General features: G+C 43.1%; 1 protein-coding gene across 8 annotated transcripts in view; it reads right to left on the bottom strand.

Moving 5' to 3' along the window:
- The window catches only part of MAP7D2 (MAP7 domain containing 2), a 104,810-nt gene that overhangs the window by 52,581 nt on the left and 28,454 nt on the right, over positions 1–23,775 (bottom strand). The window contains exon 1 of one of the 8 annotated variants that reach the window (XM_075196545.1): positions 3,520–3,540. The exons of the other annotated variants lie outside the window; for them this stretch is intronic. The gene's annotated coding sequence lies outside the window, so the exon portion shown is untranslated. Of the gene's footprint in view, positions 1–3,519; positions 3,541–23,775 lie in introns of those variants that run through there. 8 annotated transcript variants of the gene reach the window in all.

The raw sequence follows: 23,775 nt of genomic DNA on the forward strand, positions 1-23,775 counted from the left end.
AGCATCTGCAACCCCAGTTACAGGCGATGGGTTAGGCCCAATACACAGGCAAAGAAGACTAGAAAATACTGGTTGCTGTTTTGACCTCTGTACCAGGGGTATCCAGTATGCTGCTACGATGGTGGTGGGACAAAGCAGATTGTCTTCCAGCAACCAGTGAGGACTCAGCGATGAAGGCATGCTTTGCGACTTTCTCATTATGTAACTAGCGATTCACATGGTCCCAGTGCCCTGAAAGCACTAAATATTTGGAACAGAGACCCAGTAGCCTACCAGCAGTAACATAAACCTGCTGCTCTTGATAATGCATGGTATCTGGGAAACTGCTGGGTCCAACACGTGTCAGGAGCTTTAACAGGGTAAAAGCTGTTCACAGTCATTTACATTACTGGTCAGGAACTCTCTGGGATCTGAACTGAACAGCTGGGTCTCCTGCTGCGGCCTCATCTCAAGTGACAGCATTTTCGTTATTATGTGGAAAATGAACTAAAGTTTATTTTAAAACATGAATACCATACTGGGATTATGGGCAGTAAGCTGGTACTGTATTAATGCCCTGTATATAACAGCATTGTGCTGTTGTGTGGTGAGGTCATTTGACTAAATGTGGTATTATGGTGTTAGAAAAGTGATATTGTGTCAACAGTGTAGTATTGTATAGTGATCTTGCCAGCTGTTCTGAGGTTGGGACCCTACATCCAGTACCAACAATCTGTCCGCTACCCTGCAGCCCTGGCCAGTGTGATAGGTCAGGGGGAACCATCCACAGCAACCCAGATAGATCTAAAGGAAAGTCACTTCCAAAACCGCATCTCAAATATATATATATATTTTGCTTTCATTACAAATATGTGTGCAGGTGAAAAGGGGACACTTACTTCAACTGGAAGGACGTGGCTTAGTGATTAGCACTTCTGCCTTACATCACTGGGGTCATGAGTTCGATTCCTGACCATGACCTTATCTGTGTAGAGTTTGTATGTTCTCCCCGTGTTTGCGTGGGTTTCCTCCGGGTGCTCCGGTTTCCTCCCACACTCCAAAAACATACTGGTAGGTTAATTGGCTGCTATCAAAATTGTGTGTGTGTGTGTGTTAAGGTATTTAGACTTTAAGCTCCAATGGGGCAGGGACTGATGTGAAGGAGTTCTCTGTAGAGCGCTGCGGAATTAGTGGCGCTATATAAATAGCAGTTCTTCATTGTAAGGTTAGTCAAACTAACGCTTTAGCAAGGGAGGTGATGATGAATTACTTGAACTTAATTATAAATTGGTTGGATGCCTGTATTACAACAATGTTATCTGCAGGTATGATTATTAGAAGGCATTAATGGGTGGGAAATTAGTGTACCATTTATGCAGTCAGATAATTTTTTTTCTCCCACTGTGGGGATAAATTGGCAGCCGCCTTGCTGAAGGGTTTGTTTTGCCTTCTCTTGAATCAACACTGTTAATCCATATAAGAATAGGGTGAATTTGAAAGACTTTAGTCTTCTTTCAGCCTTGTGACTATGTAAGCATGAGCTGTGATATCGGATCAGAGTCTTTTGCGTTGCAGCGATGGCACCTTTTCCAGCTCTTATAGGGGCATATTTAATAAAGCACGATAGTGCTTTTAACGGGTCATTAAGGTCCCACAGTGTCCTCCGCAAATTTATTAAGGGGGCATCGTAGCAGATATCATGGATATCTGCTGCTTTGCATTCCTCTTCGTTTTTGGGAGCAGTCACCATTCAACAGAATGGTGACTGCTCCTGGCCGCAATCTAACAAGTCCCAAAAAAACATTTTTTTCGGGAACTTGTCATGTTAATGTACGAGCTGGCGTAAATCATCCGAATTGAAGAAATCTAATGCTGTCAGCTCTGCTCCGAAGAGCAGAGCTGGACAGCGCATGTGTGGAGGGATCACATGATCCCTCCCTGTCACTCACCGCTCTCTCTCTGCAAACAGAGAGGGGATCTGTGTGCGCATGTCCAGTTCTTGGAACTGGACATGCGCAATTGAAGAGAAGACCCGGAGACAGCGCTTCCGAAGAGTGGGGTAAGTATGATTTTTTTTTATCACTGAAACAGCAGTTTTTCGGAACTGCTGTTTCTGTGCAGGGCTGTACATAAATGTGAGAAGTAGTTCAATCCTTATCATTGCGATAAGGATTAAAAACTACTTTTCACTTTATGTGAATATTGATAAATGTGCCCCTAAGAACGTCCTGCACAAAGCACCACCATAGCCGGCCCTAGGTAAAGTGGTAGTAAGACAGATTCATATGTACACACATATATTTTCTTTCCTTATTTGGTTGGCTTTCGCACATTAGCTTTTGTTCATTTACAAAGTGGTTTAGATGCACAAATATTCAGGAATTATTTTTTTTCTTAACAACTAATAAAACTTTATTTTGTGTAGAGACATACGGAGAACATTTAAAATAACGCTAGACCGACGTGCTTGGGGGTCCATTCCAAAACAACCTTATGAATATTGGCTCTATGCAAAAAGAAACCATTCCCTTCATGGCTCACGTTTGTTCTTGTACAAGCAAACAAAAAAAACTTTTAGGCAACAACATTATTATCCCAGCTTGGTATAATTGTAGCCTCGCTTTCCTATCTAGTTATCTCTCCTCCAGACAGCAGCCTGTTTAAACACTGCAAAATAAAGCAGGTCTGCACTTGCTCTCTACTGCAATGTGACAACACCAAACAATGCATCTTCCTCCTCACTGGTATGCACGATAGTGTAGAGGAATATGGGAAAACTAAGTATACACATCTGTAGAATACAATATAAAGACAAACTATTCAGGTGTATTTATAGCTTTCACAATCTAAGGCAGAGTCTAGCAGCATGTAGCTCTCCAGACCGAGACACTGCAAGTCCCAGCATGCCCAGCCAGCATGGTGAGACTCAATTTCACAGCAACAGGAGAGTCACAGACTGACAGCCTGGTTGCAGACTAGAAATTGAATTCGTATATAAGTGAGATAGTGGTAAACCAAAAGTATTTCCAAGTTAATACATGAATAACTAAGCAATAGACCCGGACACAGTTACAGTATGTTGCTCTGTAGTACTAATGTACAAACCCACAATGCAAATGTGAATGGCAAGACAGTTCCCTGCAGCTGTGTGTGTATAGTATACTACATACACCTGGAGGAAATTTGATAAGCCTCCCAAATAGTACCTTTTGTGAAAAAGATATACAAAGTTTTCTATTTCATGTGATTAAATAATATGACATCACATTTTTTGAGTTACATTCAGCATACAATTGGACTGAAAAGAACAAATATTAAATACAGTTTAATTGAAAGCAGCCAATCCAAAACTAAACAGCAAATAACAGATTCATTGTTGCCTGATCAATCACTGTACATTCCAATCCTCACCCACAGGTATTCCCAGCTTACCATAAGGATTGCATTTCTCATAAAGTCACACAATTCAGGTGAATATTAATATAAATGTTCCAATGTATAAAAAGAGTTAACAATAAATGCAGAAAGCGGAATGCTTACCTCACTGAGAGAGGTTTTCTCCTACCTTCAGCACAAAAGGAATTTGAAAGTGTAGACAAAAAGGGAGGCTTAACAATTATGTTCTCCTCTGCTATTGGCGCTGCATGCCCTAACCCATCTTCCTCAGTAACCGTGGAAACCAGCTGAGCAAATGCTAACCTCATTCAAACATGTCTGCTGCCTGCCAGACTGTTAAAGGGAAAGTATAAACAAAATGGATTAGGCTTAAATAGATCTAAACATATGTAGGCTAGGCTGTGTTGCCTCCGGCAATGCAACGTATTTGATTTATAGTGTATGTCACCTTTTGCTGGTCAATATGATCATTTAACTGTACGTGCATATTGGATACCATGCAAATAAAAAGCCACAACAAAGGTTTTTGGTCGACTCACTTTCCAAAGAAAGGGAAGAATGAAGCAATTACACTGAATAAAATGGGGAGACAGCAATATGATACAGTGTTATTTCCATTTCACCTCTTTTACCATTTAATTTAATCTTATAATAACCTAAACTAATTAAGTTAGGTTAAAAAAAAAAAAAAAAACCCCCAAAAAAGAACAAAGCCAAAAACAGATTATATTAGTAGCCAAATTCTGGCATGCCATTATCTCATCGTTAGGCTGGAAGTCATGGTACATTATGAAAGAACAAGCTTATTTATATCGCATCATTGTTCTGCATATCATGACAAAGAAAACATTTTATAAGAGTAATAAACACAAGTGATTTCACAAAGCAAATTGAACATTATATATTTAGGTTTTCATTATTATGATCATTAATAATAATTATACACCGATTTCAAATTATGCAACCATATGACTGAGCAGCCCCTTCAGTCTGCTGCAGCTTTACCCCCTTCTCTCCCCTGTAGATCTATGTTCCCCCTTATTCTTTTACTCAACCCTCTCTCTGCGCTGTTCATCCCCTTTCCTGCATTCCCAGTTCCCCCTTCTTTGTCCTGTATTAGGTCCCGTAAGCTGGGTACACACTACACTGTTTTCATCCATTAATCGGCTCAAACAGCCGACATACAACCGCTCGTTTAAAAGTCGGGTCAGTGTGTGCAGTGACACGATGGTCAAAAGTCTGCCCAAATGGACGATTATCGCATCATTTGGTTGGTCGTACCGTTTAGTATTTTCGGTCCAATCTCATTTCCGCTGTGTAGTGTGTATAAACTTCCGACCGATCCACAACAGTGAGTACGAAATTACAGTCATTGCTCACCACAACATGGCTGTAAAAAGTCGCTATAGGGACGTCCGCTCTTCCCTTTATCGTCCTAAACAAGGCTAGTGTGTATGCAGTCCATGGACCGAGCGATTGGATCATCGATTGCATGTAAAAGCGCTCTGCATAAAAAGTTGGTCGAAATTTCTGTAGTGTGTACCCAGCTTTACCCACTGTTGTCGAGTTAACCTACAGTGACACTGTTTGACATGTGTTGGTTAACAAACACTTGCGGTCAAGTGGGGGAGGGGTAAAGGAGGACGCTCTAGTGACCCCAATGTATTCACTTGCTGTGAATTTAAGATTCCAACTGCATTACCATTTACTGTATATGCTTTGACTAGCATTAACAAAAACATTAGTAAAATCATGTATTCTCACGGTAGTGGGTATGAAGACTTATACAAATATCTCTCTCTTGCATCCATCCGTCTGTCTCCTGCATCTTCATGTTTTATATTATAAAAATATGACTGAGTGCACTCCTACTCTGCTCCCCTGCAGAACCCTCCCCCTTCAATCCCTCCTTTTAAAACCAAAGTTCATTAGGTTACCCCACCATACTTGGCTTCAGAAATCACACAGGCAAGGAGGAGAATGAAAGATACAATGATATTGTCACGAGCCGCGGCGGTACTCACAGCCGCTGCGGCTCGCTTCTCATGCGCCCCAGCGTCCCGGCCGTCACCTTGACGACCGGGACGTCATTTCCTCTTCCTGTCCGGCCGTTACCAGGGCAACGGCCAGACGCTAGTACACTAGCGCTGCGTCCCGGCGGTGCTGGTAGCCGGGCGCATGCGCATAGCAGGCAGCCTGTGGGCTGATTAGGCTTATTAACAGGCATTAGCCTGCAACTGTGTAGGTCAGGGGCAAGCCCTGATTGGCCCTGCTGGATACTAGTAAATTAGCCTGCAGGAGTGTGTTCAACTGCTGATTGGTCTGTGTCTGTACTTAAGGCAATGAGGTCTGCTGCCTCATTGCCGGTTATAGCTTCTGTGCTCCAGTCTGCTGACCTGCTTGTTCCAGTCCCTGTATCCTGTATCTACGTTTGACTTCCCGTGTATGACCCTTGGCTTCGTATTGGACTTCGCTTGTGTTTCCTGTGACCCTGATCCTTGGCTTGTTTACCCGTTCTGCTACTTTGCCTGTGACCTCTGACCTCAGCTTGTTCATCATTACTGTTACCTGCTGCCGGCCTTTGACCTCTGCGTGGACCTGACTCTTCTTGCCTGGGTTCTCCCCAGCCGGTACACACTTCACGACCCTCTGTCAGTCTGCGGCCCAGTCTGTCCCCACCATCAGGGGCTCCAGTGAACACCTGACTGGCAGAGTAGACTCCGGGTTGTGTTGTGCCGGCTGGAGGGGTTCCTAACATTATAACCGGTCCACTCACGGAGACAAGATTAGGATGGATGCAAGTGGATCCACACCGTCTCCGGCACAAACCCTAGCAGGCCATGTTGAGTCTTTGTATCAGATGATGCAGGGATTGGCTGAGCGTATGTCTGTTCAAGAAGAAGCCACAAAAGCTTCACAATCTCCTCCAGATCCCATCTGTGAGCCCAAAATGAATTTACCGGATCGGTTTTCCGGAAATAGAACCTTGTTTCGGAACTTCAGGGAGAGCTGCAAGCTCTATTTTCGGATGAGACCCCGCTCCTCCGGTTCAGAGCAGCAACGAGTTGGGATTATTATTTCCCTTCTACAGGGTGACCCCCAGTCCTGGGCGTTTTCTTTGCCACAGACCAGTCCGGCCATGCAGTCCGTAGACTCCTTCTTTGAGGCATTGGGTTTACTGTATGATGATCCGGATCGAGTGGCCTCCGCGGAAGCTCACCTACGGTCCTTGAAACAAGGCAGACGATCGGCAGAAGAATACTGCGCGGAATTCCGTAGATGGTCATCTGACAGTGGATGGAACGACCCTGCCTTACGTAGTCAGTTCCGTGTCGGCCTATCTGAACAGATTAAAGATTCGCTGGTGCAATACCCGTCTCCTAGCTCTTTGGAGGATCTGATGCACCTCTCCATTAAAATTGACAGGAGATATAAAGAGCGGAAAACTGAAAAGGAAACGTCATCACCTCCATCCGCCTTCGTTCCTATCTCCCAGGATGGTGAGGAACCAATGCAATTGGGAGCATACCGTCTTTCCTCTGAGGAGAGAGACAGGAGACGGTCACAAGGCTTATGTTTATATTGTGGCGCAAGAGGCCACTTCTCCCGTTCTTGCCCAAACAAGTCGGGAAACGAGCATGCCTAAGGAACGAGGGGAGAGTTCACTTAGGTCTACAAATTGTCTCCCAGAAAAATGCACTATTGGTCCCTGCACAGCTCACGTTCAGTGCTCGTTCTACGAAACTATCAGCCTTCATTGACAGTGGGGCTGCTGGCAACTTCCTTGACATCGAGTTTGCCCGCTCTGCTGGTATTCCGCGGATTAAACTCCAATCTGCCATTACGGTATGTGGCTTAGATGGTAGTCCGTTGCCAGGCGGCAAGATTACTTGGGAGACCCCACCATTACAGTTGAACATTGGCGCTCTCCATTCGGAATCCATAGTCTTACGTCTTATCGAATGTCCTTCGGTTCCTTTAATTCTGGGCCACCCTTGGCTATTCTGCCATAACCCCGTCATGGATTGGGCAAAAGGAGAAATTGTCCAGTGGAGCCCCCATTGTACACAGTCTTGCTTGACACTACCTCTACGTATTATTCAGTCTATTCCGGAGCAGCTCCCTTCTCAGTATCATGACTATTGGGATGTTTTCTCCAAAAAGGCTGCTGACACACTACCACCGCACCGCAATTTCGACTGTGCCATTGAGCTCATTCCGGGCTCTAAATTACCCAAGGGACGCTTGTATCCTCTCTCTGGTCCAGAGACCAAATCCATGCAGGAGTATATTGACGAAAACTTGGAGAAGGGCTTCATCAGGCCATCCAAGTCCCCAGTAGGAGCGGGGTGTTTCTTTGTACCCAAGAAGGACGGTGGACTCAGACCCTGTATCGATTATCGAGGGCTGAACCTTATTACGGTTAAGAACACCTACCCCCTTCCCCTCATCTCCGTTCTTTTTGATCAATTAAGAGGAGCCACTATCTTCACAAAAATTGATCTTCGTGGGGCCTATAATCTCATACGTATTAGAGCAGGTGATGAGTGGAAGACGGCTTTCAACACGCTCTCGGGCCATTACGGATACCTGGTCATGCCGTTTGGCCTTAGTAATGCTCCTGCCGTATTTCAGGACTTGATTAATGAGGTGTTACGTGAGTTCCTGGGACACTTTGTTGTTGTTTACTTAGATGACATCCTCATATATTCAAAATCGTTGTCTGTGCACCAGGGTCATGTCAGACAAATCCTACAGAAATTACGGGAACATCACCTCTACGCTAAACTCGAGAAATGCGAGTTTGAGGTCCAGAAGGTATCCTTCCTCGGTTATCTAATCTCCTCAGAAGGTTTCTCCATGGAGACCCAACCAAGGTCCAAGCAATTCTGGATTGGATACAACCGAATAACCTCAAGGCGGTCCAGAGATTCCTGGGATTCGCTAATTACTACAGGAGGTTTATTGGCGGCTTTGCTGATATCGTGGCTCCTATCGTCACCTTGACCCGCAAAGGAGGTGATCCAACTGTTTGGTCACAACAGGCAATAAATGCATTCAAAACCCTGAAGAAAGCTTTTGTGTCTGCTCAGGTTCTCAGACATCCGGATCCTAGGGTACCGTTTGTTCTTGAGGTAGATGCGTCTGACGTCGGTGCTGGGGCCGTCTTGTCACAAAAAGACCCCCAGACCCACCGCTTACATCCATGTGCCTTTTTTTCCCGTCAGTTCTCATCAGCGGAAACCAACTATGACGTGGGAAACCGAGAATTGCTGGCAATTAAATGGGCCTTTGAGGAATGGCGGCACTGGTTGGAAGGCGCTGCACACCAGATCTCCGTTATAACGGATCATAAGAACTTACAGTATATACAGTCAGCCAAACGTCTGAACCCCCGACAGGCTCGGTGGTCGCTGTTCTTCACTCGGTTCAACTTTATTATCACCTATCGTCCTGGTTCCAAAAATATTCAAGCGGACGCCCTGTCTAGAAGTTTCCTGGCACATCATGCTCCGGTCACCTGCCCAGAGCCTATTGTTCCTGTGTCTATGATTCATGCCGGATTAACTCAAGATTTGAGCTGTACCTTACAAAGGTTCCAGAGGTTGGCTCCTGATAACACTCCGGCAGGATGTTTGTTTGTCCCAGTTCATCTAAGGAAGACAGTCCTTGCTGAGGCACACAACAGTCGGACTGCTGGGCATCCTGGAGTCTACAAAACACTGGAAATCCTTTCCCGTACTGTATGGTGGCCGTCTCTGTCTGCTGACGTCAAGAGTCACGTCCGGTCCTGTGAAGTTTGTGCCAGGAACAAAGTTCCCAGGACTCGCCCGGTAGGTCAGTTAGTTCCGTTGGCCGCCCCTGGTAAACCTTGGACACATCTGTCCATGGACTTTATAGTTGATCTGCCACCCTCTGCGGGACACAATACCATTTGGGTCGTGGTAGACCGGTTCAGCAAGATGGCGCATTTCATTCCACTCACTAGGCTTCCTACTGCTCGAGATTTGGCAGTTTTGTTCATTCAACACATTTTCCGCCTCCATGGACTCCCTACAGACATCGTCTCCGATCGGGGTTCCCAGTTCATAGCGCAGTTCTGGAGATCATTCTGTACCCTCCTGGGAATCAAGGTCAGTTTATCATCTGCATACCACCCTCAGTCAAATGGGCAGACTGAAAGGGTTAACCAGTCCTTGGAGAAGTTCTTGCGATGCTACATATCGGAGTTCCATGACAACTGGTCCTCCTTGTTGCCCTGGGCAGAATTTGCCTGTAACAACTCCTGTCACTCATCCACGAAAACCTCTCCGTTCTTTTGCAATTATGGTTTCCACCCCAGATCTAACTCTTTGTATTCGCTCCAGTCCGTTGGTATTCAGGAGATCCGTTCCACTGCCAGGGATCTCAGAGTTGTCTGGAAGAAAGTACATTCATCTTTAAAACAAGCCTCACTTGTTGCAAAAAAAAATTCGGACCGACACCGTACTCCCTGCTCTCTTAAGGTTGGCCAGAAAGTCTGGCTGTCTACAAAAAATATCAGGCTGAAGCAACCTTGCAAGAAGTTGGGCCCTAAATTCATCGGGCCATTTCCCATCAAGCAGGTGAACTCTGTTGCATTTAGGTTAAAAATTCCGGGCTCGTTAAGAATTCCAAACACATTTCATTGTTCTCTGTTAAAACCAGTTCTTTATCCAGCTCAAGCCCAGTCTTCAGGCAAGCCACAGAGGTACAGTGTTCAGAAAATCTTGGATTCCAAAAAAGTGCAAGGACAGGTGCACTTTTTGGTACAGTGGAGGAACCGCGGGTTAGAAGAACGCTCTTGGGTTCCGCGGAGACAACTCCATGCTCCCAAACAATTGAAGGAATTCTTCAGGAAATTTCCAAGAAAACCTGGGTGTCGGGGTCCCTTGACCCCTCCTCAAGGGGGGGGTACTGTCACGAGCCGCGGCGGTACTCACAGCCGCCGCGGCTCGCTTCTCATGCGCCCCAGCGTCCCGGCCGTCACCTTGACGACCGGGACGTCATTTCCTCTTCCTGTCCGGCCGTTACCAGGGCAACGGCCAGACGCTAGTACACTAGCGCTGCGTCCCGGCGGTGCTGGTAGCCGGGCGCATGCGCATAGCAGGCAGCCTGTGGGCTGATTAGGCTTATTAACAGGCATTAGCCTGCAACTGTGTAGGTCAGGGGCAAGCCCTGATTGGCCCTGCTGGATACTAGTAAATTAGCCTGCAGGAGTGTGTTCAACTGCTGATTGGTCTGTGTCTGTACTTAAGGCAATGAGGTCTGCTGCCTCATTGCCGGTTATAGCTTCTGTGCTCCAGTCTGCTGACCTGCTTGTTCCAGTCCCTGTATCCTGTATCTACGTTTGACTTCCCGTGTATGACCCTTGGCTTCGTATTGGACTTCGCTTGTGTTTCCTGTGACCCTGATCCTTGGCTTGTTTACCCGTTCTGCTACTTTGCCTGTGACCTTTGACCTCAGCTTGTTCATCATTACTGTTACCTGCTGCCGGCCTTTGACCTCTGCGTGGACCTGACTCTTCTTGCCTGGGTTCTCCCCAGCCGGTACACACTTCACGACCCTCTGTCAGTCTGCGGCCCAGTCTGTCCCCACCATCAGGGGCTCCAGTGAACACCTGACTGGCAGAGTAGACTCCGGGTTGTGTTGTGCCGGCTGGAGGGGTTCCTAACAGATATCTTTACTTTTCTTACTACAGTAAAACAAAAAAGCATAAGACTCCACATTTTAAGCAATAGGTCAGCAGATCGCCAGTGTCAACAGAAATCCCAGCAAGGTTCCCCATCCACCTTAGCCACGCAAAAGTTCCAAAGGCAAAATAGTCTGTCAACAGAAAGTCCAGGGAATCTTGGTATCTTGCCGTTCCTGGCCGCTTGGCCAACTCTCCACCAGCGTGGAGGGGCTTCGTGTTTCAGTCTCCCGTCTCGTGTGGGCGCACCGATTTAGCCAAGACCTGGAGAGTATCTTCCGATGGAGTGAGGTGATGACAGGTCCCAAGATGGAGCAACAGACTCCTTCCCCAGGTACAGAAAAGCCAAGATCACTGGGTCTGCTGGTAGAGAATAGAAACTCAACGCCAGTGAGCCCTACACCTTCCAGGAATCAAGCCTCAGAATGGATGGGCCAGAGGGTGGGAGTGGATATGAGCTGGGCTTCCACAGTGGCTCCCCTGCTGTGTCCTTACCACAATGTCTGGGTCAGTCCTGTGAAAGACAATGGGTAATCCTTGGCTTTCTCCACCTCCAGATCTTGGTTATCAGACAGTCCCTCCAGAAATGAACCTCCTTTGTGCTTTTGTTACGTTTCAGGGCTTTCAGTTGTTCCTCACTTCCTGTCCCTTCATTCTTACTCCCCCAAGTGTCCACAATAAGTTCTTCCTACGTCCACCAGGCGCAATTTAAGTCCTGGTCCTGGGGTGACATTCCATGTGGATTGACAGGCTGGTGGGAGATGTTATCCTGGAAGTGTTGCCCAGTCCTGTCACAACTATTGTAAGAGTTATTTTTTATTTAATTTTTTTTACACCATTTTTTTCGAATCCTGGCTAGTACAGTCAAAATGTTTCTGAGACTAAAATCTCCTTGAGGAAATGGGTTAAGATGATATCTCTAAAGAAGTGATGAAACTCATAAGACAATTCTAGTTTTATCTTCTTCTATCTTTATGATTCATACAGCATGAAAAACTGACAAAATCTGCTGAAAGAACTAAAAAGTATGCAATCTAATCACTTGCCCGTTAACATGTGCACTTGTACAGTCATGGCCAAAAGTTTTGAGAATGACACAAATATTATTTTTCACAAAGTCTGCTGTCTCGGTTTTTATGATGGCAATTTGCATATACTCCAGAATGTCATGGAGTGATCAGATGAATTGCAAAGAATTTCAAAATCCCTCTTTGCCATGACAATGAACTTTATTCCAAAAACAACATTTCCACTGCATTTCAACTCTGCCAAAAAAGGAATAGCTGACATCAGGTCAGTGATTTTTTTTTCCGTTAATGCAGGTGAGATTGTTGACAAGGACAAGTCTGGAAATCTCGGTCATGCGGATTGAGTTAGAATAACAGACTGGAAGCTTTAAATGGAGGGTGGTTCTTGAAATCATTGTTCTTCCTCTGTTAACCATGGTTACGTGCAAGGAAACACGTGTAGTCATCATTGCTTTGCACAAAAAGGGCTTCACAGGCAAGAATATTGCGGCTAGTAAGATTGCACCTAAATCAACCATTTATCGGATCATCAAGAACTTCAAGAAATGGTTCAATAGTTGTAAAGAAGGCTTCATGTCGCCCAAGAAAGTCCAGCAAGCGTCAGGACCGTCTCCTAAAGTTGATTCAGCTACGGGATCGGGGCACCACCAGTGCAGAGCTTGCTCAGGAATGGCAGCAGGCAGGTGTGAGTGCATCTACACGCACAGTGAGGCAAAGACTTTTGGAGGATGGCCTGGTGTCAAGAAGGCCAGCAGAGAAGCCACTTCTCTCTAGGAAAAACATCAGGGACAGACAGATATTCTGCAAAAGATACAGGGATTGGACTGCTGAGGACTAGGGTAAAGTCATTTTCTCTGATGAATCCCCTTTTAGATTGTTTGGGGAATCTGGAAAAACGCTTGTCTGGAGAAGGAAAGGTGAGCGCTACCATAAGTTCTGTATCATGCCAACAGTAAAGCATCCGGAGACCATTCATGTGTGGAGTTGTTTCTTCAGCCAAGGGAGTGGGCTCACTCACAATTTTGCCTAAGAACACAGTCATGAATAAAGAATGGTACCAAACATCCTCCAAGAGCAACTTCTCCCAACCATCCAAGAACAGTTTGGCGACGAACAATGCCATTTTCCAGCATGATGGAGCACCTTGCCATAAGGCAAAAGTGATAACTAATTGGGCTTGAGGATCAAAACATCAAAATTTTGGGTTCACTGCCAGGTAACTCCCCAGACCTTAATCCCACTAAGAACGTGTGGTCAATCCTCAAGATGCGGCTGGACAAACAAAAACCCACAAATTCTGGCAAATTCCAAGCATTGATTAGGCAAGAATGGGCAGACATCAGTCAGTCTGTGGTCCATAAGTTGATTGACAGCCTACCAGGGCGAATTGCAGGAGGTCTTCAAAAAGAAGGGTCAACACTGCAAATATTGACTCTTTGCATAAACTTAATGTAATTGTCAATAAAAGCCTTTGACACTTATGAAAAGCTTCTAATTTTACTTCAGTATACCATAGCAACATCTGACAAAAGGTCTAAAAACACTTAAGCATCAAACTTTGTGAAAACCAATACTAGTGTCATTCTCAAAACTTTTGGCCATGATTGTAGATCAGGCCACTTGGTGATCAGGTCAATTGACTGGCTTACATTGTGTGGCACCAAGTTAAGTCTAGCTTGAAGGGAGTGGAATTGTAACAAAAAAAAAAAACTTACTTCATTATAAAGGTGACCCATAGGCCGTGAGATTTCCTCCAAAAACGCTCTGTACAGAAAAGTATAATAAAGTGTGTCTCAATGATAAGCCACCAGTGAGAGTTGAAGGTGATATGGCATTTGCAGAAAATAGATAGAATTTAACCATGACATTTGGAAACGGTTGTGTTGTAAGTGGTGGGAAGGTGTTCAGAGTAAGAGACGGACTGTCTGCAGTGTAGATATGTAAAGTCTGTCACCAGAGACAATACGTAGATAAGTGGCTGGTGGTAAAGATGGTGACACAGTGTGCAAGTAATGTTGGGAAATTTGTTGATGTCATAATGACATCACTGGGGCAGTTCTTGCATGTGGGTAGAGCATTAATAATGAGAAGATACTTTGGTAGTGAGTAGAGGAGACCCATCACTCTTCGATCTAGTGCAATTGGTATCCGCTTGCAGCTGCCATGTATGTTGCTATTAGATCCAGATTAAACTAGATTGAATTGTGCTACTCAAATGTAGGGGAGAGCCAACAGAACTTCTTCTCTTAAGGGTATTTCCAATAAAAAAATGTTTTCATAAATAAAAGAAATAATGAACAACAAAAGAATGAATAGAACCCCACAAAACCTATAACAAAGCCCAACTCCTACCCTCCCCAAACGGCTCCTCCATCCAGCTGGACAAGACCAGGAGCAGTTTGCTCTGCATCAAAATCAAGGAAAATTCCTACAAACTCTTATTCCATTGATACTATGTTCCAGAGAGACTACATATAGTCACTGCAGCCTGTGCTTGCCCAACCCTCATTTACGTCAACCAATGAGGACTTTTTAATTTATTATTTAAACTAATGTATATTAAGTTAATGATCAACATTTTTTCAATTATTCCCCTGAATATATGTTTTAGTTTTCTAGATACATTTTCAAGCAGAGTGTAAGCAAAATGACCCATAATGTAAAATTGGCTCCACACAGATGTCTGCTCCCACCCGCATGATATGAAGACATTGAGTTAAAAAAAATGCCCTAGGTGAGAATTTCAAGGGCAGAGCAAGAATGTAGATCTCCAGGTTCAATTAATAACCATTACCTGCAGGAAATAAGAAATAAACAGGTAATACAGACTTGTGGCCTTGTTGGTATCATAAACGATTATTATAGTGTGTACTAGATAAGAGTCTATAAATGGCTAGGCTCCCAGAGAGGTAAAGGGTTTCGCGCTAATAAAATTGTTACTGTCTAAAGTACTGTCCCTGTAATTATAAATCAATACTGAATGTGTACCCAAAAATAACTGCAAGAATTCTATATAATAGATTAAACTCAATTTTGCCTGTCTTTATACATCCAGATCAAGTGGGCTCTGTCCCTAGCCAGCAGGTGTTGGATGAGATTGAAGATAGATCTAAATAACTCCATTAAAAGGCAGAAATGTCCTACTCTAATCTTGTCTGTCGACGCAGTCAATGCCTTCAACCTCATATCTTGGTCCTTTGGGCCCAGAGTTTTGTTCCTCTACTGCCTCCTGCAGCTTCTTTGCCTTAGATCATTTTCAGACTATCCAGTGGCTGCGCTATCACTAACAATTTGGGATCAAGCAAATAGAACATTTCAGCTGGTCCCAACTCATTCTCCTATAATCCCAATATTTGACAATCCACAATTTAAATCCGGGAGGTTCCCCCAGTCCTTTGGCCCCTGGTTGGCAGGTGGCATTACATACTTTAATGATATTGCTTATGACAAATAGTTTCCAAATGTTGCAGAGCTACAGTCACAATTCTCCATTCCAAACCATATTTTTTAACAATATCTTATGGCAATTTCAGAGTTCAGCTTTAGATTGACTAAACACTTGCAATTTTACAATGGTTAAGGCTTCCACGAAAGGCCTAGTCTCAACACTATATATAGAACTTGTAAAGCCTGGTGATCTCACCAAAAAAGCCTGAAATTACGACCTTGGAATATTTATACATGATGATGGAAACTGGTAAGAAATTGGAGGGAAAATAGTAAGCAGTTGGTCCAAGTTGGTCCCTTTTTGGAGGGACATTAAGTTTTTACCAAACTGGATCTGGACTTTTCTTGGTCTCCCAAATATTTTCTCCTCCTGCTGGATGTACCATTGACTTCCTGCCACCAAAACAGATTGTTCCCACTTATGTCTGCTGCCAACTAGCAGCAGACCGGAAATCTTCCACGGCATACAATTCTCTATGGAATTTGTGTATCTGTACCGAATGAAATGTATTACTAGCATTATGCATAACACCTTTATATATAGTACTGCATAATAACCCTAGATATTGGGTTATAAAGGCACTTGGAAGATATAAGTAAGGAGCCATATGATGTGCCATCTGGGACAGATTAGTGCCTAATTGCGGCTTCTATTATTGCAGGAGAAGAGACTGAAGCTTGTGGCTCATTAGAGCTCTAACAACTATTAGTACAAATGGATGGTTGTTGTATTGAAATCATGTTGTGTTTTAAAATAGGAGTATTGATGAATCATAGATACAAGAAGTTTATGCAATTATGAATTCACTTTGTATATGGTCATCTGATCAATTTGTTACTACCTCATTAAGTGTGGTCATGGTCAGGGGCTGACTGGCAAATTTTAGCCCGGGGGCTGAGGTTCAGCTCAGCAGCCTATTAGGTGTAATAGGTGTAAGTGAGATTGAGACATGACTGTCAATCCTATTTAGTGTTGTCCTCTACCATATTCATTTTTACATATTACAGTGCTATTCATTTATTAACATTTTATAAGAGCAATTTCTCGCCCTTGATCAGAGACAAAGAAACAAAAAACCTTCGTTTGCACAGCCTGAAAGATAGAAAAAAAAAATGAAAAAAGAAGAATTTCATTATTTTTCCTTGTCTCATTATACAGATACAAATGGTTCATACTTGCAAACATTTCAGATTAGAAAAAAATATAATAAATTAGGACACGCACCCAATCCGCCATGCCCATTTTGGACAAGGTCACACATTTATTTTGGGTAAGGCAAGTATGACCGGTATAAATTAAATATATAATAAAGAATCAATTAAGCCATAAATTAAATCAAGGTTAAATGTTTGTAATATGTAAATAAAATATTAAATCAAAATACAAAAAGTGATGAGCAAACTGAGTACTGCTCACTGGATTTCACCCACCCTAGGCCAGGGCCTATCTGGTCTTTCCACAAATCTGGGCCTGAATTGATGTAGCTTGCAAGGAAAATAACCTTAATACAAATAAATCTAATGACAGAAGACATAAAACACAAGATTCCATCTTTCTTTAGATATGATAATGATCTGACCTACATTAAATTGCTGCAATATTTTACGTGAGCAGCGTTTTACACATACTTGCCAACTCTCCCAGAATGTCCGGGAGACTCCCGCATTTCGGGTGAGTCTCACGGACTCCCGGGACATTATGGCAATCTCCCGCATCTGCAGAATTAGGGCCAAAATACAGCAATTCTCCGGGAATCGCTGCATTTGGCCCCGCCCCCACTTTAAAATGACACATTTGCATCATTACAGCACGGTGGCGGGTCCAAAATGCCACAATTTCGGAGCCCCCCCCCCCCGCACGCCCACCTCCCCCACGGCAGCTCCCGGAAGGCAATCGCAGAAAGTTGGTAAGTATGGTTTTACCTCAAAGCAGACATGTGAAGTTCAAGCGATATAATCTCAGAGCTCGTCTTCTGCTCTGCCAGTCTCATTCTCATTTCTATTAGGTGACAGTGGTGCACATTTGTAGAAGACTGGATGTCATGCTGGCTAGATATATTGGAAATAGTCAGGATAGGTCACCTGCCACACACATTTAAGTTTAAGATATGCTAGCACACATTTTATTCTGTTCACGTGTGAGAAGGGTTGGAAATAAATAATTAGCTATTTTAAGTCACAGGTATATTTTCCCTCAATCTTTTAAAAGTGCACCAGTCGCCTACACACAATGATGCAGCTATTTTGTGGGCTGAACAACATTAAAGAAAATGTTCTAGGAAGCCTGGGGCAAGCACAGGATTTCAGCATTTATTTTTACTAAAAATATTCAGTCTTCGTCATACTTACCTACTTTCTTCAGCTCTCTTCCGGGAGCCAGCCAGTGGAGGGGGGCGTGAGGGGGCGGGGCGGCCAAAATCGCGTCATTTCGGCCCCGCCCCCTGTGACGTCATGACGCAAATTGCGTCATTTGACAGCGGGGGGCGGGGCTAAACGCCGCGATTCATCGGGAATCGCGGCGTTTGGGATCTAATTCTGCCCACTTCACTAGGAAGTGGGCACTTCCTAGTGAAGTGGGCAGAATTCGGGAGATTGCCACACTCGCCCGGGAGTCCGGGAGACTCTCGCAAAATGCGGGAGTCTCCCGGACATTCCGGGAGAGTTGGCAAGTATGGTCTTCGTATATACACACACATAAACTGACATACAATATTTATAGCAGATGTTATTCTCTCCCTTCACAAAGGAGTCACTACTAAGGCTTGTGTAGTGCAGTGTAACAGGTGTTAGTAGAATATAGTCACTAAGTCCTCCTTGGAGTGAGGATTCTGGGCACCTGTAATAATACCCCCCATTATCACATGAAGCAGAGCGATTCAATTGGCTGCATTCTCATGAATATTGTATCAGCCCAGAAAATGGCTGCCTCCACGTTGTGCAAGCAATTGATTGCGTGTGGTAACAGATGCCCTTGAAATTTTTTTGTGTAAAATTCCTGTCATTAAATAATCTCTTATTTATTACATACTTGTCAACTCTCCTGGAATGTGTGGGTCATCTCCTGGACTTATGAGAAAGTCTGACAATTTCCCTGAAGCCTGGCAGACCGAAGCAACGTGGACTCCAGTGTGATTCAATTTGTGCCATCACAACTCTGCATGCAGGGGTGTGGTGATGCAATTTGATCATACTGCTAAGGTAGACAGGGCATTATGACACAATCAGCGCCATTAAATGTCGCCCACCCGTGACTTCACAGAGCACCCCTCTGCGTCTCCAACAAGAGAGCCCTGAAAACTCAGGAACTATGGTTAAATAGTACATACTATTTATAGTCTTGGTTGGCTTGTTGTTAAAGCAGTTGTTGCTCACTTTCTAATCTGTCTACTTCCTCTTTTTCATTGGCATCACCACCACCATAATGTTATTAGTCAAATGAGAGAAAGGAGACAGATCCAGCAAGAATTCTAGTACTTCAATACAGAAACAGTCCTTTTGATGCTTTTGATAGAGGATTAAAGTAATTCTGAAATGTATTCCATCCAATCTCTTTTGTGATGGGTTAAAGAACTTTCATTTCAGGAATATAGTAAGTTGAATTAAGGCTTTGGAGGACCAAATTGTTAATTTTAGGTCTACTTTAAAAAAAGCAATATAGGATAAAAATGATATCATGGTTGCAGAAATGCTTTGCCATTCATATCTCAAAAGTTACAATGCAAATTTTGTGTTTCATACAATGCATCAACATTAACAAAATTACTTATATAGAGGTTTACAGTCAAACTTAGGTCAGTGTCTCGGCCAGTAAAACAAAAATATTGCTAAATTGCATTTAAGAGGGAGTATAAATGACACCTTATTTAAAAGGAAATTACATCTAACTTAAGCCAACCATATAAACTTTATGGATAATCTACAATAGGAAGAACCTGGGACTATAAAAGAAGTGCGTTTCAGGTCCCTGCCCACTCATAAATTGTATGTGAAACAGGGTGAGGCTTCAGCGTCTCTGCCTGCTGGCATCACTCTTCCTATATGGATAAAAAAAAAAAAAAAATCTGTTCCCATTAACCATTTTATTGCAACTAGTAACAGTGTAAATATTATCCAGTTTTTACAATGAAGAAAAACAAGTAAACTAAAAAGTGCACAAACTGGTTACAAACAACAAAACACAAGACAAAACAGATGTGGAGGATGGTGGATAAACAATCTCTTTAAATGATAGACCTTATATTAGAGACACTATATTCTAAATTCTATAGGGTGTCTAGTATAAAGGGACGACATTTGGGAAGAGGTACAATATGTCCATTTCTTATTGTTCGCTCCCTACTAGTCAAGAAACTGCACCCGCAAAACACTGATCCCACAAGTTTCAAACTTGCTCAAAAGCGAAATAAACCAGGACCCCGCAAAGTAATGCCATATTGGTTGATTCAGAAAGAGTATGAAGATTATCACAGGGAAGAGCAGCACAAGGAGCAAATCAATATAATGTGTTATATATCAGGGTGGGTGTGTTACTTCCAGCTATCCCACCAGTCTCCCCACCCCATAACAAATGTGCAAGTGTGTCACAGATATCTGGTAGCCAAAAAATAGTTCATATCATTGCTCTGTGTCTCTCTTGATAAGTAATCTATTAAGGTCTCATTGAAATTGAGGACCTTTGGAGCCATCCATGTCCTGGCTAGACAGAAATTGGCCAAATGAAGTGAATTAGCCAGCTATTTCTCTTATCAAGAAGATCACATTATGGGGCCCCAGTGCCAAGAGGTGTTTTCTTTTCATAAGAGCATCATAAGAGCATAGAAGCATGAATGAAGGCCCTCACCAAACTGCGCCCTCAAAAGCATGACAAAGCCACAAATACCTGAACAAAAGAAAAACCGGAGGATTCCTCGTGTTCGATATGACTTTGATCAGAGGACTAATACATATACAAATCCTATATATAATTCAGAATTTTTCTCCCCAGATTATTGAATTCAATGCAGTACACGGGACTACACTCATCCTTTGCAGCATCATGTGTTATGTGCCATATATGGACAGCTTGCATAAGAGGAGGTGCAGGGTTTCTTTTACCCTTACCCCCCCTCCAGCAGGGACTGTAGTGTTGTATGGACTGCGCCCGCCTGTTTCACCAGGATGCGTAGCATTATCCTAAGGTTCCCTCATTCATTCTGGAAGGTGCACTACAATCTAAAGTTCGGAAGAGAGAGTCGAATTGAATCTAACCCATAGTGATCCTCTTTGTGCAAAAAATATACCCTGGTATGAATATCGGAGAATGTAGGAGCACATATAAAAAAGGGTAATTTTTGCCATCCATGCACAAACACCTCGAGTCACGGGGAGAATATTATGTAATATATAATGAGCAAATTATTAAACTATCCATATGTCCAGGTAGTGGGATTTAAGGGTTCACTGCAAGGAGTGAATCCTCTCCATAAAGGTCTAGTTGCACTCAGGAGAATCAAGCATGGTGGGTCCAAAGCTGTTTTTGTACCAATGCACTTCATAAAAGACCATGATAAACTGCGACTGCCATAAAATGGTAGCAACTTAATTAGCTTTACCACCAAATCATTTTCAGGCTTTTGTTTTATTCAGCATGATTGTTCCTATAAAACGTAATACCTAGAACTGACTATTGGTAAGGTTTTTGTTTTATTACAACTGCCTCGGTCTATAAAGCATTTCTGTGTAGGTATTACTCGTCGACTTCAAAGCCAGATAAAACACAGTATAATCAAAAATGTTATATTTCAGGGGAGAATTCATAAGCCCTTTAAACCAGCACTGCCACCTAGCTTTCTCTAGGATTATCATTGTCAGGTTGCTATTAAACTCATTTAATATTAGGATAAAAGGTGATTGGTGTATTCTCTATGACCACAATTAAATCGAAAAGTATGCAATACAATCAGAGCCCCATTACATTTTAGTTTTCAGTGCACTGACTTTCCCCACCAATCCCATTCCTGTGTGATCCAGGGTAGTTACCATGCTGGCAGCATCTGCACACAGTGGAGGCAGACATCTTTAGTCATGGCGTGCCAATGTGATGTCAATAGCTCCTAATGAATAGATAGGCCGCAATCTCATGAATATTGGTTCAGCTAACAAAAGGATTGTTGCAACTGTATGTACGCAATGCGCATATTTTAAACTAACCAAATAAGCTTTTTAGACACTTCCGTACCTCCTGGACAAAATAAGCCCAATCCATGCAAACCATACTCCCAATTTACTTATCCTCCAGTCCAAGCCCCTGACCTACAATAGCACCACCAGCTTCCCTGTAAGCCCTGCTCCTTTGGGGGTCCATGACTTGGGAACGTTGGGAGTTATGCATTTAGCAAGGAATAAAACAGATGGCATTACGCATATATTAAGCGATATATAAACAAAAGACATAATAGTTCACAAATTACTGATTCTATGTACTCTCCAAAACTACTTTTGTGAATTGATTCCCAAATACTGACATGATAAATATAACAAACTGTATGACAATCATTATGATAAAGGATGGACAACCATGTGTTTTCTTCAAGGTCATAAAGAACACCAGAGTCTATGCTCCAAATATTTGTTGTATTGTGCAATGTTTATATTGTAGGTGCTAACATAAGTAAATGTGGTTTGTGAGCTGTTCTCCACCCTTATGAGGAAGTGTAGTAAGTGTACAACACACAGTATTACAAATATGACTATATAAACTATGCTTGTTTATACATGTGAGCACCAGAGGGATGCCAGAAAATGGAGCATTTATTTTCAGAAGTCCAATCCTTCAGAAGCCTACTGTGCAGTCACATCAAGCTCTGTGATGACAACATCTAGTCATGTGATCACTGGATGACACCGTTCTATTGTGTGTGCGAATGTGTCTGGTGCACCAGATAAACTAATGTTAGAAGAAAATAAACTGAAAAATGAAAATAATTAGAGCAGTAGTGTGTTAAGGGATTATGCAAAGTAAATCCAGGGGAAGAAACATTTCAACCAAGTGGTACCACCCACGTAAAAGAAAACACGTAAACACGTAAAAGAAAAATACCCTCCATCTGGGAGGGTGCGCAAATATACTTGCACTCTTCACAGACAATACGCCCCTCATGGTTTCTGACCCCAAAAAATTCTATTCCGGTTATTTTAAATCTAATTCATGTGTTTGGTTGTTTTGCTGGTTATCAGATTAATCTCAGCAAATCAGAATTGATGCCCCTCTCAGGAGCAGATCATATGCATCGTACCTCCCAGTTTACAGTCGCTCTATACCAAATTAAATACCTGGGAATGTACATCCCCACTAAATCCACAACCTGTATAAATATAATTATCCCCCAATCGTATCAAAAATATTGTAACTGTTGGTAAATTAGACAAACCTGCCTTTGTCTTATTTGTGACGCAAGGCTGCCATCAAAAGTATAGTCTTTCCTAAATTATTCTACCCCCTTCAGATGCTCCCCGCTCAGCCTTAGCAAATCTGACCTCCATATTGTACCAAATTATTCTCCAGATTTCTGTGGCACGACTTAAAACACTGAAACGCCAGAAGAAAGATAATTCTTGGTAAAACACAGGTGGGTATAGGCTTACCCGATATTCTATCCTTTACTAGGGCGGCTTTATTCAGATACATTTTGGACTGGTTCATGAACCAGGAACATTATACCAATCATGCCTTACAGAGGCAACTCCTTCACCCCTAATACACAGTCGCGCTATTGTAACTCCTAAAGGCTCCAATCCCCCCACAATCCTCTCTTTTGGGATAAGTATAAAGCTTGGACTCGCATTAATGACACAGAGAGACACTATAAATATATATATAAATATTCATTTGGAGGAACCCAGATATAACTCATAGGGCCATATTCAATTAGGTTTCTGGTCCGCGGTAACGTGCCAGAACGGGCCGCGAAGTCAATCCACGGTACCGCAATATCATGGATTTTCGTGCGCACCCCGCAGGGTTGCGTAGTAAAATCTGTGTTATTGCGGTACCATATTACCGTCAATACTGCGCACTTTCTGTGTTACCGCGGACCGGAAACCTAATTGAATATGCCCCATAGTTTAGATAATGCCACATTCCTAGCCTGAAAAAACAAGTGCATAACTGCTATAACAGATATTTCAGAGGGCAATAAATACAGTTTTCAACAGCTTTGGGAGAAGTTTGATATT

The sequence above is a fragment of the Mixophyes fleayi genome, chromosome 2, assembly GCF_038048845.1.
Source record: "Mixophyes fleayi isolate aMixFle1 chromosome 2, aMixFle1.hap1, whole genome shotgun sequence".
NCBI lineage: Eukaryota > Metazoa > Chordata > Amphibia > Anura > Limnodynastidae > Mixophyes > Mixophyes fleayi.